The sequence below is a fragment of the Bolinopsis microptera genome, chromosome 3 (assembly GCF_026151205.1).
Source record: "Bolinopsis microptera isolate Bmic1 chromosome 3, MBARI_Bmic_1.0, whole genome shotgun sequence".
NCBI lineage: Eukaryota > Metazoa > Ctenophora > Tentaculata > Lobata > Bolinopsidae > Bolinopsis > Bolinopsis microptera.
Window position 1 is genome coordinate 8172057 of NC_087074.1, and position 17816 is coordinate 8189872.

The window sequence follows — 17816 nt, forward strand, 5'->3', positions numbered from 1 at the left end:
TTAAAGTATATTAAAATGTAGGATTTTTTCCGATTTTGACCCGGGGATATACTTTAATATACTTTAATATGGTTGGCCCCCCCCCCCCCCCCCCCCCCCCCCCCCCCCCGTATTTTGATTTTCTCTCAAAGACATCTTTTATTTCAACTAAAACATACTTCATAACTTGTTCCTTCATCTCCTCCTGATTTACTACTTTAGCCCTCTCTTCTGCTTGTGGAAGAGCTTCAAAAAGATCCTTTATAAGTTCATCTGGCCCATGTTCTACAATATACCAAATATGTGGTAAAACGCTCGATTTGAAGCAATTTACTTTTGCATCTTTATTATCATGAAAGATCCAGGATATGGTAACTCTATTGCAACTTTGCCTTCTTGGATTTCTTGAAAGTTGCAATAAAAATGATTATCCAGTGACTTGAATCTGGCATCGTCTGTAAATTTGCACGATATACCAAGTGCAGCTACCACAAAAACAAGCTTCTGTTCAAGAGTCTCCCCTGTTTTTGTTACCTGTTCCTTGTGTTCACAGTTTGGAACATCGCAGCAAATATAACTCTGGTAGTTAGCAAATAGGGTATCGAAGAACCCTTTATCGAAATGCAAAAATTCATCCGTATCAGGCACCTTGAGGATCATATCATAAAGAACTGAGAAGAATTTAAACAATTTAATCTCATTATCTAACTGGTCAGGAAGGCTAGCCAATATCGAGATCAATCCCTGGTTTAAAAGGTGCTTTAAATCCTCCCGGCTACCTTTTTCTACAGCCTTATAACAAAAACTGGCGACTAGAAAACGATCAGAGGATGAATAAGACATCGGATTTTCATTGATTGATTTAAGAATTGTAGACACGGCAGGAGCAACGACTCTTACACTGGGCTCTACATCCATCATCCATACTATTATCTTGATGCTATTACGTACCAGTCCATGAGAATGACGTTTGAGCTCATCATCTTGAAGTTGAAGTATAACAACCAAGGCATTGACAACTTTTTTTATGACTCCGTACTCTTTTATAGCAGTTAGATCACTAACGTTTTTGGTTTCATATATTAGGAGCACCAAATCTTGTACAGCATTGTCTAGAGCTTTCAATTTGTAGGTTTCGTATTCTTTCAGACCAATAGCAGTTTCTCTAACAATCTCCACTACATTCAGTATAAGTATTGGAAGATCAACTTTATCAAACTTAAGTTTAACAGTATCCTTCTTTAAAACTGCTCCAATCATCGTACAAACAGAAGTCCAAACATCAAAAATTGATTTTAGTGGCTCTTCTTGCTTCACTTCTTGACATTTAGAGAGGATTTTAACAACAAACGACACCATTCCAGATTTAAAAACATCTGACATGAGGTCTTCGGAACCTTGGTAATAACACAAAAAGTCGATCAATGTGACACCTTGCAGCATAACTTTAAACCCCATTTTCTCCTCTTCTACCATATCTTTGAATCGTGCAGCTACAGGAACGGTTAGCTTAGCATATGGAAGAGACTCTGTTTTACTCAAAAGCGAAACGAGTATGCTTAGACAATACTTATGCTCCATTTCCGAAGATAGTTTGCTTTTGAAACATTTCTCTAAGAATAGAATGCCATTGTTTTCTGAGAAGTATTTGAAAATACTTTCGTTATTTCCGTGTTGGGTAATGATTTCAATAACACGTAGAATTGATAACGAACACCTTGATTCTCCTCCTTCAAGAGCTTTCCAATGTCTTTTAGGTACATTTGTTTTGCCAAAAATCACACCCAATATATCATTGTTGCTACGAATATTTGGATCCTCAGCAAGATTCCTTATGGCCATGTCCAATTCAATCCAATTATCATTTTTTTTTTTTTTTGAAAATTCAATTAATTATTATTATATATATAAATCAAGCGTTACATTTCAGCCATGCAAAATTACAATGACATATTTTGATATACTAATTGATAAATGGAACTGCAATATAAGTTGCTTAATGTTTGGCCGGATGACAACTAACTAAAAGAGAAAAATAAACTTGATTACATAATAATTAATTCGGCTGAACCAACACATAGCAAGAGCCACATTAACGTTGGGGCCGTCATTAAGATATATATTTATATCCTCATTAATTCCCTTGCAGTAATCCAAAAGAATCTTTGCCATCGATAGAGATGTTGAAACATTTAGGAGGTGAGCCATAAATCCTGAAAATTATATTCTATCATGATTTGACAATATTGATAAAGCAGAGCAATGTCGATAAGTAAAATCTATAATTTCCTAGCTATTAAGACTGGTGATGGAATACAGCTTAGCTCGAATAGCTCTGCAATGAGTAAATTTCTAGTTTATAGGTGATGAACAAGAATAACAATCTTTACTTTTTGACACTTTTAAATAGCTTATAATTATACTTATTATCGTAATTTATTTTTTTAAAGATTAAGAATGAGAATAATAGAAACGACACATTATTGGAAGTAAAATTTAAATCGAGTTACGATAATAAATAAGACATACTGTTCGATACCTTCGATATTCATTTACAATTATCGATCTGCTGTTAAAAATAATTAAAGAGAAAAATGGAACAATGCAGTGAATACAGAAATTATTCAATGTGTAGATGAAATAAAAGTCTGCTATTTAAAAATCATTTACTTAATAAATTATAACTGATTACCTTGTAATCAAGGTGTAATCATGATATTTTCTCGAATATTATTGTGTCCTTTAAATAATATTCATGCCCAACTAGGGATTTATATTTAAATCCCTAGTTGGGCATGAATATTATTATTAGTAATATTATTACGTTTAAACTAATGCTAGACTTAGTCTTGGCCCTATTCTCTTTATTCAAGGCTAAGATTTTTTGTAATTGCTAGGTTTGCACATCCTTACTCCTGTTGCCTCCAGATTATTGCATTCATTCGTTACTTTTTCACCTTCATATTTCAGGTTGCTGTGTAGTGTGTCTGATTTACCTAGAGACAGCTCTTCAAATATCGATACAGGTATTAATTTACTTCCTAGCAGTGAGCTATTGCTTCCCCTAGTCCTACCTATTCCAACAACTGGACGTCAATGTGAGGGAAGCTACTTATTTTGACTTTTGTACATTTTTGTATAAAAAATCAATTTTCAAATCGTGTAAAAATGACATTAAAATGAATCCCTAATATTATATCGATTCGAAATAAGATTGAACATAAATTATCATTTAAATTTCGGTGCCGTTATTTAAAAATTGCAGGGTCTCAGTTCAACAGACTCAAGCTAACAATCTACCAACAGTGCAGGTTTTTGATGAACTTCTTGACGTTCTCAATGATCCTTTTGTTGTTCTGATCCTCCAACAAGCCCAGACAAGGTGACACTAAGTCTTCTAAGTGATACAACACCGTGTCACCTTGCTCATTGCAGGGGATAGAGGTTAGGAATTGGGTGATGGTAATTATTGTACTATCTTCTTGCTGTGATTTCAGTTCAATGATAGCCTTAATTTCAATCAAAACAAACTTCAGCACTTGTTCTTTCATTTCTTTTAGAGTAGTTACATCCTTAGTGCTGGTGGGCACTTCTGCTTCAGAAATAGACTCGAAAAGAGCACTTACAAGTTCATTTGGTCCAGTCTCTGCAACATACCAAATATGTGGTAAGACATTTGATTTAAAACAGCTGACATTAACCATCTTTTTTACTAGAAATGACCCAGGATAGGGTGCCTTTATTGGGATTTTTCCGGTCTCAATAATTTCATATTTGTGATGAAAATATCTTTGCAGGATTTGAAACCTTTTCTCATCTGTATAATGGCAATTTATACCAATAGCTGTTAACACATAGGCACACATATTGCCAATCTCAGCATCATCGGTATCAAAATCACAGATAACTGGATCCCAATAGCGATACAGCAGAGCAGTGAAAAGTTTGTCTTTGAAATGATAGAACTGGTCTGTGTCTGGTACCTTAAGAATCACTTTATACAGTGTGGATAATAGAACACCCAACATTTTACTCTTGCTGTTAACATTATATAATATTGCCAGTAAGGGCATCATTTGTTGACTGAGCAGGTGCTTTACATCATCTTTACTACCTTTATCAACAGCTCCAAGACAAACTACAGCAAAATCTGAAGCATAATGTTCAGGGCAAACTGTGACTGCAAAGAAAGTAGAAAGTGCAGAGAAAGCTGGAGCTAGTAATTTAATATCAATTCCAATGTTCTTCTCAATCATCTTTCCGATTATCAAGAATGAGTTCCCCATCATATCATATTTAAAGCAGCGGTTTCTGATTTTGCTATTGTTGCAAACAAATAGTATTCCTTCAATGATTGCTCTCACGACTCTAGATCCTCGAGTGACATTCATGTCTTTAGCTCTGTCATCTTCGTCCATAAGAAGTGCAATGACCACAACAGCAGCTTCTACACATGAAAACTTTGATTGATTAAGTTCAACTGAAGTTATTGCAATAGAACTGTTGATTATTTTAACAACAGTCTTGGTAAGGTTCAATAGATTATCTTTGCTAATCTTGACTGACTTAGCCTTCTTTAAAATCATTGAAATGGTCTTCATAGCTGCAGTCCAGGTGTACAATCCGTTTTCAATTTGTGATCCTTTCTGTTCCTGACCCCTTTTGAATGCACTTGCTAAAAAATGAACAACTTCAGAGCTTAGAGAACTTAGTATTTCTATCATTAAACTAGTAGAATTGCGGCAGCAACAAGCAGCGTGAACAACATCAATGCCAAGATGTACAATTCCACAGTTTGCTTTTGGCTGTTTCATAATTGTAAAAATGTGCTTTACAAGAGGCAAAATTGGTCTAATAAGTTCAACATCCTCTGTTCTGAGGAGGATTGCTTTAATTGCATTGAGACAACAAATTTTTTCACCATCGCTTCTTGATTGATCCATGATAATATTACACAAGATTTCGATGCCACTAAACTTGGAGAGATTTTTTACAGCAACATTCTTGTCTGCATGAATTGCAATTGATTCTATGATATCAAGAACAAAAAGCGACTGCTCTGATTTTCCCCTCTGCAAAGATTTCCAATGTTTCTGTGGGATAACAATTCCATTGAAAAATTTGTCCAAAAACTCTATGTTTTCAGAAAAAGGAGGCACTTCAGTAGCCATCATGACAATTTTCAATTCATTCCACTCATTAGCAGCCAGTCGATCATTAATGTATTGAGACATCTCATCGAAGCTTTCGCCATCCAAGAATCTAGCAAACAGTTGCAGTGGTAAATCACCAAAGAGGTCATGTGAATAACCTGAAAAGCTTTCATTTAGAAATTATAGATTTATGCTAGGAGTCGTTCACATGTTACGTAATCAGCAAAGAGGGGGGTTTCAAATGATTACGGTTGATTGAGGGGCAGGGGGTTTCAAAATTAAACATGCCAGGTCCTTAGGTTTGGATCTCTGGTCCAAAAAAAGTTGTTTCGGGATCTGATTTTGGGTAAATCAGTCTTTAGCTTCAGATCTAAGGGTTCAATATAAATAACAGGTGCTTGAGACTATCAATTTCGAAATTTATGTTACAAGACAAATCATACATTTTCTGGCATTTAACCAGATGATGGAAATTTCATAACGTTTCAGGAGTAAGGGGGGTTGGGTCTTTCAGAGGCGGCTATTGAGGGCGTCCAGGCGTCCAGGCGTCCAGGCGTCCATGGACGCCCTAAAATTATTATCTGGTGACTGGTGCTTGAAAATAGAAATAGTGATTAGTAATGGTATTCGGAAATATCTAACCGCAATATAAGCTCTCTATTCATTCATACGTTCGAATGTAAGCGCACGCATGATCTTTGTGAAATTTTGTGTTGTAGGGTGTCCAATCCTCGTTTGGACAACTTAGACGTGCAGTTTTAACACATAGTTAATTGTCCCAATTGTAAACGGTACAAAGCACATCAAGCGCATCCACTACAGGTAATCTATGTGATTTGGTTGTCCAGGACACCTTGCAATCTGAACTGTTATGTTTATTTGCTGTCGCCTGTGACACATTACATACAAGAGAACAACAAATTCACTGTGGCCTGTGTGTAACTGTAATGTACTTTGGAATAATTTAATTAATTAATTAACTCTCTGCTATGGTAATGGTATTGTATGCAGTCATCGGTGAATAGACATCGGCAGTTTAGGGGGGGGGGGGGGAAGCTTGGGGCGGCCCCCAAGCCCCACTCCCCAAGTCGGTCGGACACCCAACAAAACTGCCAGCCAGCTCCCACAAGCCGCCTCTGGGGTCTTGACTATGGCAGATTAAAAGGGGAGGGGTAAAAATAGCTTTAAAATTTGTAGCTGAATATGTGAACGACCCCAGTTATATTGCCATGCACATGGTAAAAATATTTAAAAGAGATACAAAAAATTTTAATTATTACTACTGTTAAGCCACAATATCTCCTATTGTATGCCGTTAACATAGATGGTAGACCTGACTTGACAAGATAAACTGAAAATAGGTAAGACCACCATCAGAATCTAAAAGATTTCCAGCTACTTATGTAACTGAAAAATATATACTCATAAAGTGCTGTATAAAATGTGACTTAATTTATTTGTTTATTTCATATAGCATATAACTGATAATGTACCTTGGAAGAGATCACGATGAAGTTCCATTCTTTGTAGCTTAGATCTTGACAGCAAAGATCCTTTCTAGCTGTGATAGGTTTGGCAGATAAAACCAGATAAAATATGGTGGAAAGAATCGAAAGAATTGAAAAAATTGTATTGGTTTGTTCATATTCGAGGGTGTCTAATTATATAAATAGACAATTACCATTTTTTTAAATATTTGTGTGTTTGAACAATTTTCTGTTTTTAAGGCCAGATGGGGGGTGGTATTCAATCAAAGTGATCAGATCGTCATCCACCAACATGCTTGTTACCGCCTAATGAGTCTCATTGTTGCTCGCTAGCGAATAGCTCCCGATGAGATTACTGATTGGGTGATGGAATCACTGATTAAGTGCCAAGATCACGTGTCTGCAATATCTTAAAAGGGTCACAACTCGGTTAAATTGTAAACAACCAACTTGAAATTTATCAAACTTCAATTATCAAACCAAACATGTCTAGAAACTTTGAAGCTCCTAGCTGGAAGCGTTCTCACTATGGTGACAATAGCGAAAAAGAGGGATTGACGTGCCACACCCACTGTAATTAATTAAATTTGACGAAACTTTGCCTCTGTTCTTGAAGTATGAGGTTAACTGTCTTAATATAACAAAATTTGGGTTTAAGTTAACCTCATGTTTTAAGAACAGAAGCAAATATCAAAATTCTGAACAATGGAATTGTTGGTAACAGTACAAGTAATGGAACACCTGTGCCAAGTTTCAGATCCTGGGTGCGGCCAGTGCACAGTGGGCCAGAACAGTGGGTCATGCTATATTAGGCATATTTCTGGGCATTGGACATACTGAATGTCATTTCATTGGGTTAACCATAAAATATTCAAACAATATACACATAATATAGCAATGACCCTATATAAAATTCTGTAAAAATGGTACAAATTTAGAAACTGAGGTAAAAATAAAAATAAAACCCTTTGTAATAATATATATAAAAACCACTAAATCACATCACAACAAAAAGTAGTTTAGACCCCCATCCAACTAGAGCACTCCATGACCTTTTAGGGTTTAAGAGTGTTGATCAGGTTAAGGTCCAAATCACTTATTGCCGTGGGTGGAAGGGTTCTGGTACCTCTGTACCCCCTGATAGAGATTATACAGGTTCTGAGTAGATCAAAACGCAGTCTGCGTCTGACAAATGACATCACATCACAATACCGTTGGCCTTTCTTTAGGCTGATCTTTTCAGCGAGATGTTTTAGAAACTGTGAAGCCTCAGTTGCCATTCCTCCTGTAGTACTGAACACCAGTGGCGTGAAGGTAGCCTTTTCAACATTGAGGACTCTGTCATTGTACTCACGTTTTTTGCTTTTCTCGTGAGATTGGTACATCTGTGAGATGCTCTTGTCACTGTTGGACTGGGCTTGAGGGTGAAGTACCCTTACATCTGTGAATGCCCTGTCCAGCGGCAACCAAAACGATCTCGCACTGATGTCCAGTCTTGCACCATCTGTCTATTTGTTCCATTAGATAGTTCAAGTGTGTGAGGAACGGAGAGAAGCTGGGGTTCTGTTTCAACGTCTTTGCAAACAGTGGTTAGGAGTTCAGCTATTGTATCTCTTAGTGAATTGTGTCTAAGTGAAACGTAGCCTCCGATTTTGCAGGTTAGAGTATGGTTGATATGATTTTGATTTCCACATACACATAGGGAACTTCTGTTAGCTGTAGACAGTGTAAGATTATATCTGAGTGAGAGGGCATCAAAGAATTCTTGTTTGTTAAGGACATACCCACATGCTTTTAGAGGGAGTTAACCTGTGTCAAATTTACGTTTTAGAGCAATTTCAGGGCCCTAGAATGCTTGGATACTTGTAAATTTGAGTTTTTCATCATTTTCAGATGCCTAATTTTGGCCCCAAAAATCGAGTTTTTGAAACAAGCTCATAAAGCGGCTTTGAGGTTATCTACTTGTAGCTACAGACTTCTTGTGCACCCAGATATCTTTCTTTTTGAAATTGGACAAAAAATGGCTGAGTTATGGGCAAGACGCGTATGCCCAAATATGGGCGTGTGCACAAAATTCAGCCGTTTTTGCTACATAATGTGGGTAAAAATGTATATTTTTCAATGAAACCACTTTCAGGGTATTGATTGATTGAAATAAATGTTCGTGCACATACAGAATGAATGGTTAATAATTTAATATATATGTATATGAATGTATGAAAGATGGCATATTTCCAGATGACCTTAAAGTTGGAAGGATTAGTCCCATTTACAAGAAAGATAACCAGGAACTCCTTGAAAACTATAGACCTGTATCAACGCTAGCTGTGTTTGGTAAAATATTTGAAAAGATTATATTCAATAGATTATACAGCTTCTTTCATTCACAGAACTCCTTATATGAAAACCAGTACGGATTCCGTAAAAATCACTCGACCAGTTATGCCCTAAATTACTCAGTGAACCACGTAGAATCTTGCCTCAAGAAAAAACAACACGTTCTTGGAATATTTATTGATCTTAGTAAAGCCTTTGATACAATATCACATGAAAAGTTACTGCATAAGTTAGAAAATTATGGAATCCGTGGAAATGCAAATAACCTTATAGCAAGTTACCTGTCGAACAGATACCAGTATGTCTCGGTATTAGGTGAAGAATCCGATAAACTTCCAGTAGTCTATGGAGTGCCGCAGGGGAGCTGTCTTGGTCCCTTACTTTTTATTATTTATATTAATGACATCCGTAACTCATCAATTATAGGAAAGTTTATACTATTTGCCGACGACACTAACATATTTATAGAAGACACATGTGTCAAAAGACTATACGAAAAAGGAAATGAAGTTCTATCATTTGTGTACAAGTATATGAAACTAAACTTATTACATATTAACATTAAGAAATGTTGTTTTATTCATTTTAAACCCTCACGGGCCAAAGAGGAAGTAGAAAATGACGAGAACATACTAACTTTAAATAATGTAGTTATTAAAAGAGTTCAAGAAGCTAAATTTCTAGGCGTTATTATTGACGACCAACTTAACTGGAAATCACATACGCAGTCACTTAACTCAAAACTTAAATGCGAAGTAGGAAAGCTGTGCAGAATACGACACATTGTCCCAAAGCAGTATTATAAGGATTTATATCATACTCTATTTGAATCACATTTAGGATTTGGAATATCTGTGTGGGGTGGTATTAGCAATAACCGACTTGAACCTATCTTTAAAACACAGAAAAAGTGTATAAGAATTCTGTTTGGGGATAGAGAAGCTTACCTAGAGAAGTTTAAAACGTGTGCCCGAACACGACCTGTTGATAAGCAAAGACTGGGGGTGGACTTTTACCAAAAAGAACACTCCAAGCCCTTGTTTAAAACCCACAGGTTGTTGACGGTCCACAATCTGTACAAGTACACTTGTCTCTTAGAACTATTCAAAATTAATAAGTTAGAGGAACCATTATCACTGTACTCATCATTTAACAGGTCACCACGACGAGAGGATTATTTCATTACATCACAACCATCCTCACAATTCATCTACCAATCATCCTACATGTGGAACAGCTGTCGACAAACATCAAGTAAGATAAGTTTTAATACTCCGACAAACGGGTTTAAGAATATATTGAAAATTGCCTTACGAGAATTGCAATTCAAGCATGATACACTTGATTGGTGTGAGCTTAATTTTGCCACAAATGAGCTCAAGTTCTGATTTATGTGAGTTACTAAAATGACCATATATCTTTTCTCATACATATAACCACTGCACTCCAACCAAAAACATTACTTACACCATACTCCACAAATGACATATATATATATACACAAACACACTAGTACCGAGCAATCGCACTGTAAAACATGCTCACGATACACTCAAAATTGGAAATATTCAACGGCTTGTATATGAAACTTACACTTACACTCAGTGTACACCCAGTGTTAACTAGTATTACACACTGGTAAACTCTACGTAACGCGCGAAAATAATAATTCTATGGAGTTTTCATTGTCACATTTCACGTCGACGGGATTAAACGCGCGCGCGCGTAACATCTTATCTTACTGCTATCTCAACGAATAAACACACAACGACTTTGACAATTGACCGACGACTTAACGATTGTGAGTTATGACGGACTTAACTGTATGGGTCAACTACTAAAACTGCATTGTATACTATCTTAATCATTATACTGGACATGAGATGACGAAGTATCTTGAGCAGCACTTTATACCTCCACTTAGAACTTGATTAGTCACGAACAATAGAATCATTATAAATCAATACAATAAAACATCTTGATCAATAAATGCCTAGCAGCACCAGACAGCAGCCGTGTACCTTTTTCGACTCCACGGAGTCCCTGATGGACTTTTGTTTACTTTTGTTAATAATTTGACCGCAACCTTTCTTTCTCGAAACACAAATCCTACTGTACTTCATTACAGTATTAAGATAATATAATATAAAGCAAATCATGTGAATATATGACTACGAAATAGATCTATAGACTTGTCCATAATATTTAATACCGTATTGATGGTTTTGAATTTTGTATATTGAATTTTAATGTGAAGCGTTTACTCTTCCCCCTCGGCAATTAATTAGAAAGTTAGATTAATGACAATAATTGCCAAATGACGTAGTAGATATAGATGTTCAATGTTGTAGAGTGATTTCAAGAGTAGTGGTCCACAGGGGCCCGAAAAAGCCGTACAGGCACTTGGGTCCTTATCCTTGTCACTAGTCCCAATTGGATTCACTTTACACAAAACGTGAACGTTTACAATTTAGACGTACACATTGGCACGATATTTATTAGAAAGCAAACAGTATAAAATAATACGTGCGTGCGCGGCTTGAGCCGCGCCGCATAACAATTTATGCGTTTAGGGGCTGGAGTACGCGTGTTTACAGATTAATGAATTGTTGCATTGTAAATATTTAAAGTTGACGATATATTATGATTTAATAGTAAATTTTTCAAAGCTGGCTTTGGACTTAGGTAAAATTATAATTTATTTATTTAAAAGAAAAAACCACGGATAGTTTTTAATTTACATAGTCGTATAACTATAATCAAGTTAATCCTGTTTTCAAGAATGCGCGGCTTTGGCGGCCAGTTATTGACTTGTACATAAAATTGAATTTTAAATAGAAATGTGAATGTATTAAAATTTAAAACTTTCAAAACGGAGGCTTATAAATATTATTATATTATGATTGTAAAATAAAGGATAAAATTTTAAATTTGTTTCACTAAAATTTGTTTCACACTGTAGACCAAGCTCTGTGCACGGGATGCTTCCTGGAAGAATTCAGTTCTTTTAGCGGGGCACCCTACCTAAAGCCAAATTGAGATATAATAAATATATTCCTAGGGAAATAATCAGAAATCGAATTCGATTTCTGATATTAATTAATTCTGGTATTAATACCAATCAAATAATATGATATATAGGAGTAGTAACCATATTTACTATGCAAAATGCCCCAACCACATAGTGTAAATTTAATACATTTCTTTTAAAAATATGATATTTTTATTTATTGCTCGCTCTGTTCACTGCACTGTTCAAGGGGAACAATTAAATTTTTACCGTACTGTTTACATTTGTTAATGCTAATTTCATGTTCAGGTTTTATGGTATGGTATGTAGTGAAACAGGTTTTTTTGTGAAACAAATTTAAAATTTTATCCTTTATTTTACAATCATAATATAATAATATTTATAAGCCTCCGTTTTGAAAGTTTTAAATTTTAATATATTCACATTTTTATTTAAAATTCAGTTTTATGTATAAGTCAATATTAACTGGCCGCCAAAGCTGCGTATTCTTGAAAACAGATTTAACTTGTTTATAATCATACGAAAACGTAAATTTAAAACTATCCGTGGTTTTAAAAAAAATAAATTGTAATTTTACCTAAGCCCTTCACATAGCCATGTGTATACGCGTACTGCGTGACGCGCTTGTTTTACAAATTGAATTTGCCGCCTTCGGCGGTCGCGCGCTTCTGCAAGTGAGAGGGCTCTGGTTAGAGCAACCTAAGCCCGAAGCCAGCTTTGTAAAATTTTTTATTAAATCATAATATATTAACGGGTGATACTCGTAAAATATTTGTAGCGCGATGCACTACTGGGTCGCGCGCGCATCAAATAATGCTTCTCGCAACCACAGATTAAGCAGATCGGCGAAATGCGAAGGATTGACATCGTCAATCAAGTAAAATATCTGTTCCATATATTGGACCGTCGACGAGTCCAACTCGGCGCGCGTCCTGGTAGGTTGTAAACCTACAAATAATATATCGTCATCATTAAATATTTACAATGCAACATTTTATTGTAATGGTAATTATTTGAATGGTGTAATGGTACATATTTGAAATTAAAATGAACGAATTTGTATTTCAAATTTTTATATCATTTATATTTCCATGATTACTTTAAAACAGTTCAAATATCGTTTTACTTAAGTCATACGTTGTATAACCCGCCGCGCACGAGTTCGCTGTTCCCCTGTATCGTAAAAACGCGATATTAACCTTTAATTTGCTTTTAACAGTTTCTTGTTTAACCTTTGACTTCACCTAATCATGTCACATGTGCTTTCGCGCTTCACACGGGTCGGCGGGCGCGCGCTACTACAAGCGCAAGAGCTCTGGATAGAGCAAACCTCTGTCCAGAGCGCGTCTTGCATGGTAAGGTATTGATTGACGATGTCAATCCTTCGTATCTCGCCGATCTGTGGTTGTGAAAAGCATTATTTGATGCGCGCGCGACCCAGTAGTGCATCGCGCTACAAGGTAAGGTATAAACCTAAAATGTACTTGCTCTATCCATGAGAGCCCTTCCCAGGAAACGTTACTGGTAGGGGCCAATTTTGAAAATAAAAGAAAACGTCTGGTTTCCAACAGAATATTTGCAGCAGTTGCGCGCGTGTCTTTACTGCGCAACGCACGCCGCGCACAACTGCTACAAACTGCTACAAACTGGCACTAATTGCTACAAACTGGCACTGACTGCTACAAACTGCTACTAACTGCTGCAAACGGCGCGCGAATGCGTGGGTATGATTGCAGCAGTTAGTAGCAGTTTGTGCCAGTTAGTGCCAGTTTGTAGCAGTTAGTAGCAGGTTGTGGCAGTTAGTGCCAGTTTGTAGCAGTTAGTAGCAGTTTGTAGCAGTTTGTGGCAGTTTCTTTGCACTTTGCTCTTCCTGTGTGAGAGACACCATTGCAAGCATTCTTGAAAAAAATCTGTAATTAGGTTGTTGTAGAGCCCACAGTCCAGCCATGCACTGGAGAAAGCCTTCGCCCTGGCACCTTTCTTGATGATGGGGCAAGGCTTTGTTAGAATCTTAATTCTATTTGTAGCTTGTTTTTGTACTTCATATTACTAACCCTGTATCTCACTTTAGCAAAGGTTTAGTTCCAGTGATTGTATATACAGTGTTGGGGTAAAGGGACTCCAGAAGGCAGACAAGGCTCGACTCCAGACTCTAGTTGAAGTAACAGAAGAGAGAGGAGTGTCCAGTGTTTAGTTGACTCCAGACTCTAGCGAAGCAGAAGGGAGAGGAGTGACGTTGTCGACTCCAGACTCTAGCGTAGCAGAAGGGAGAGGAGTGACGTTGTTTTAGTGATCCCACAGATTCCAGTCGACAGATACTATCTGTGTTCTGTGACGTGGAAAGAGTGGTAAGTAGTTTATAGTTATAGTTTAGTAGTTTAGTCTAGGAGTTCCCGCTTCCTCTTTCACTTTCATTTATAGTTTCACGTGGATTACCTTTCACTTTACTCACGGTAGTTTTCCCCCAGGGTTTTTATTATAGTTATCAGTTCCAGTTTAGTTGAAGTTTTAAACTAATTACAACACTACAAATCTATTACATTTATTGAGGTATGACAATGGAAAGTCCACTACGATGATAACAAACAGCGGTGAAGACAAGACAGCAGAAACAGAGAGTGTACAGCTACCAGACACCTGTGATCCGGAGATATCTCAACACCTGTCTTCTGAAGGTATTGCTTATGTTACACCTGTTGTTTCTCTGTTATGTGGAATCTGTCCCAAAGATCTTATATCAGAACCTTGTAGCATTCAATGTGATTCCTGTAAGACATTTTTCCATCCTAAATGTCTTGGCAAGTCTGCACCAGTGGACAGTGAACGGTGGGTTTGTCAGAAATGTAGGGATAATGTAGAGAACCAGCAGATCATTGATGCTCCTGACGAGGAAAATGATATCTGTTATAACTGTCCCGTGTGTAGGAGTGTTGTGGGGGATTCGGATAAGGCATTGGGTTGTGATGGCTGTGAAGAATGGTTCCATGCACCTTGTTTGTTTATCAGTGAAACCGAGTACGCTGAGATGGATAATGAAGAGATATGGTTTTGTGATACTTGTCAAGCAGTGAAAGCAAACAAAATTAATTGGGGCTCAATGGTTGATGAAGAGTTGATAGCTGAGAAAGTCCAAGCTGTTTATCAAGAGATGGTGACATGGAGAAAGAATCTTTTCCTAGTTCCCAGAGGTAAATCAGGTAGCGACTTTATAAAAGAACTGACTCGGCTCATCCTCTTATTTGCAGATGCTACCAAGTGGGAAAGGCTATCGTTCGCACTGGTTCATATCTTCTTGCCAATCATGTTGCAAAAACCGTCAAGCAAGTCAAAAGCAAGAGACCATGTAACATATCTCACCAAGCGTTTGGTTAAATGGAAAAATGGAGAACTTGACGATCTAATGATGGAGTGCAGGAGTATTCAGAAAGCCTTGGTGCAGCAACAAAAAATCAGCGAGGAATCCAGGAAGAAGAGTTTCTGCCGACTAATACTTCTTGGGAAAGTTAAACAAGCCACCAAATATGTTGACAGTTCCAATGACACCTTAGGAGTTCACAGCCTAACAGCAAACATTAAACAGGTCCTTGGGGAGAAACACCCTCCAGCTGTTAAAGCAGATCCAGTTGTTCTGCACCCTCACAGTACTCCTCCACCTCAGGAAGTGATATTTGAGAGGATTGACGCAGAGACTGTCAAGAGGGCTTGTTTATATTTGGATGGATCAGGCGACCCAACACTAACGGACTCAGATTTGTGGAAGCATATCATCTGCAGCAAATCATTTGGCAAAGCATCAGTGACACTTGCTGAGTCTATAGCAATTGTTGCAAGGCGCCTTTGTAGAGAAGATATCCATCGTAGCTGTCTGAAAGAGTTCACTGCATGCAGATTAATCCCTCTTGATAAAGGCCAGGATAAGAACGGGAAACCTGGTGTAAGACCAATTGGAATCGGCGAGATATTGCGCAGAATCATTGGAAAAGCAGTTATAATGTCTTTCAAAACTGATATACAATATGCTGCTGGCCCACTGCAGACCTGTGCAGGGCTCAAATCAGGAATAGAGGCTTCCATTCATGCAATGAGACAGATCTGGGAAGACAGTGACACTGAAGCAATACTACAGGTTGACGCTGATAATGCGTTCAATCGTCTTAATAGAGAAGCAGCCCTTCACAATGTTCATGAGATCTGTCCTCCGCTCTATCAGTATCTAAAGAACCACTACCAAAAGCCAGCAGACCTGATCATTAATACTACCGAGGACCACTACCAACTTAAGTCTGAGGAAGGTTCAACTCAGGGAGATGTAGCAGCAATGGCATTCTATGCGTTAGGGATCAAGCCTCTAGTAGATGACCTAGCCACAGCCTCCAAGCCCAGTGTTTGCAAACAGTCTTGGTATGCAGACGACAGTAGTGCTGGTGGAAAGATTGAAGGTATTAAGATATGGTGGGATACGCTGTTGGAGCAAGGACCAAAGTATGGATATTACCCAAAAGCCAGTAAGACCGTCCTGATTGTGAAGAAAACCGAGGACCTAGATCTTGCGCAGAAAGTATTCTCAGGCACTGGTATTAAAATCGAGTCTGAAGGAGAACGCCATTTGGGTGCAGCAATTGGCAGCGAAGTTTTTAAGAACAAATATGTCTCAGATAAAGTCCATAAATGGTGTCAGGACATCAAGCTGTTGTCATCAATTGCTGTTGAGGAGCCCCAAGCTGCTTTGACTGCATATACTAAGGGAATTTGTCACCGGTGGACGTTCATTCAGAGGACCATCCCGGGTATAAGTCACTTGTTTCAACCATTGGAGGATTGCATCAGAACAGATTTTATTCCAGCAATCTTGGGTAAGAACGTATCAGACTTGGACCGCTCCATATTTGCATTGCCAGTCAGACATGGTGGCCTAGGTATCTCCAACCCAGTTGAAAACTGCAATAGAGAATTCACAGCCTCAGTCACCATCACAAAAGACCTCACAGACCTGATTATCAACCAGCAAAACACCCTTGAATATTACAACATGTCAATTCAAAATGACACTATAAAAAGTCTCAAGGCAATCAAGGAGAAACACTTATTTACGGTTAGCAAATCAATAGAGGACAGTGTAAGAGATCCCAACCTAAAGAGATCTCTCCAGTTCATCAAAGAGAAAGGTTCAGGATGTTGGCTTACTGCACTTCCATTGAAGAGATTTGGCTACTCCCTGAACAAGATTGAGTTCCGTGATGCTCTGTACTTGCGTTATGGTTGGGAGATCCCTAACACCCCATTTCACTGTGCTTGTGGAGAGAGAAATAATGTGAATCACACACTTATATGCAAGAAAGGTGGCTATGTTTCTATGAGACACAACAACATCCGCGATCTAAATGCAGAGCTGCAGCGTGAAGTATGCAGAGATGTAGTGACTGAGCCAGCATTGATACCCCTTGATAATGAAGAAATTGTTGGTACCAATGCTGATAGAGCTGCACCTGATGTATCCTCACGAGGTCTCTGGAGCACATTTGAACGAACATTCTTTGATGTCTGTGTTACCCACCCCAACTCACCCACATATGACAAAAAAGATATGGAACAGATCTATAAAGTTCATGAAATGAGGAAAATGAAAAAGTACAACAACAGAATCATCCAGGTGGAAAAAGGCACCTTTACTCCACTTATATACTCAACAAATGGCGGATGGGGTCCACAAGCCACAAGATACCACAAGAGACTCGCTGAAAAACTATCCCAGAAGAGAGGAGAAGACTATGCGGCTATTATGTGTTATATGCGCACCAGGATTAGATTCTCAATCCTCAGGAGCACCCT

The 17816-nt window shown here is 37.7% G+C and overlaps 2 protein-coding genes and 1 long non-coding RNA gene across 5 annotated transcripts in view; 1 reads left to right on the forward strand and 2 right to left on the reverse strand.

Annotated features, from left to right (window-relative positions):
• LOC134812251 (2-oxoisovalerate dehydrogenase subunit beta, mitochondrial-like) overlaps positions 1–17816 on the reverse strand; it is a 704467-nt gene that overhangs the window by 574971 nt on the left and 111680 nt on the right. The gene's annotated exons all lie outside the window — the stretch shown is intronic.
• On the reverse strand, positions 2375–6695 carry LOC134812693 (uncharacterized). Its single transcript, XR_010159942.1, has 3 exons — positions 6626–6695; positions 2804–5290; positions 2375–2742 (listed from the first exon to the last, which is right to left on the reverse strand). It is a non-coding gene; the product is annotated as an uncharacterized LOC134812693 (long non-coding RNA).
• The window catches only part of LOC134813563 (membrane-associated phosphatidylinositol transfer protein 2-like), a 50200-nt gene continuing 46889 nt past the window's right edge, over positions 14506–17816 (forward strand). For all 3 annotated transcript variants that reach the window (XM_063821389.1, XM_063821391.1, XM_063821390.1), the window contains exon 1: positions 14506–14537. The gene's annotated coding sequence lies outside the window, so the exon portion shown is untranslated. The remainder of the gene's footprint in view (positions 14538–17816) is intronic.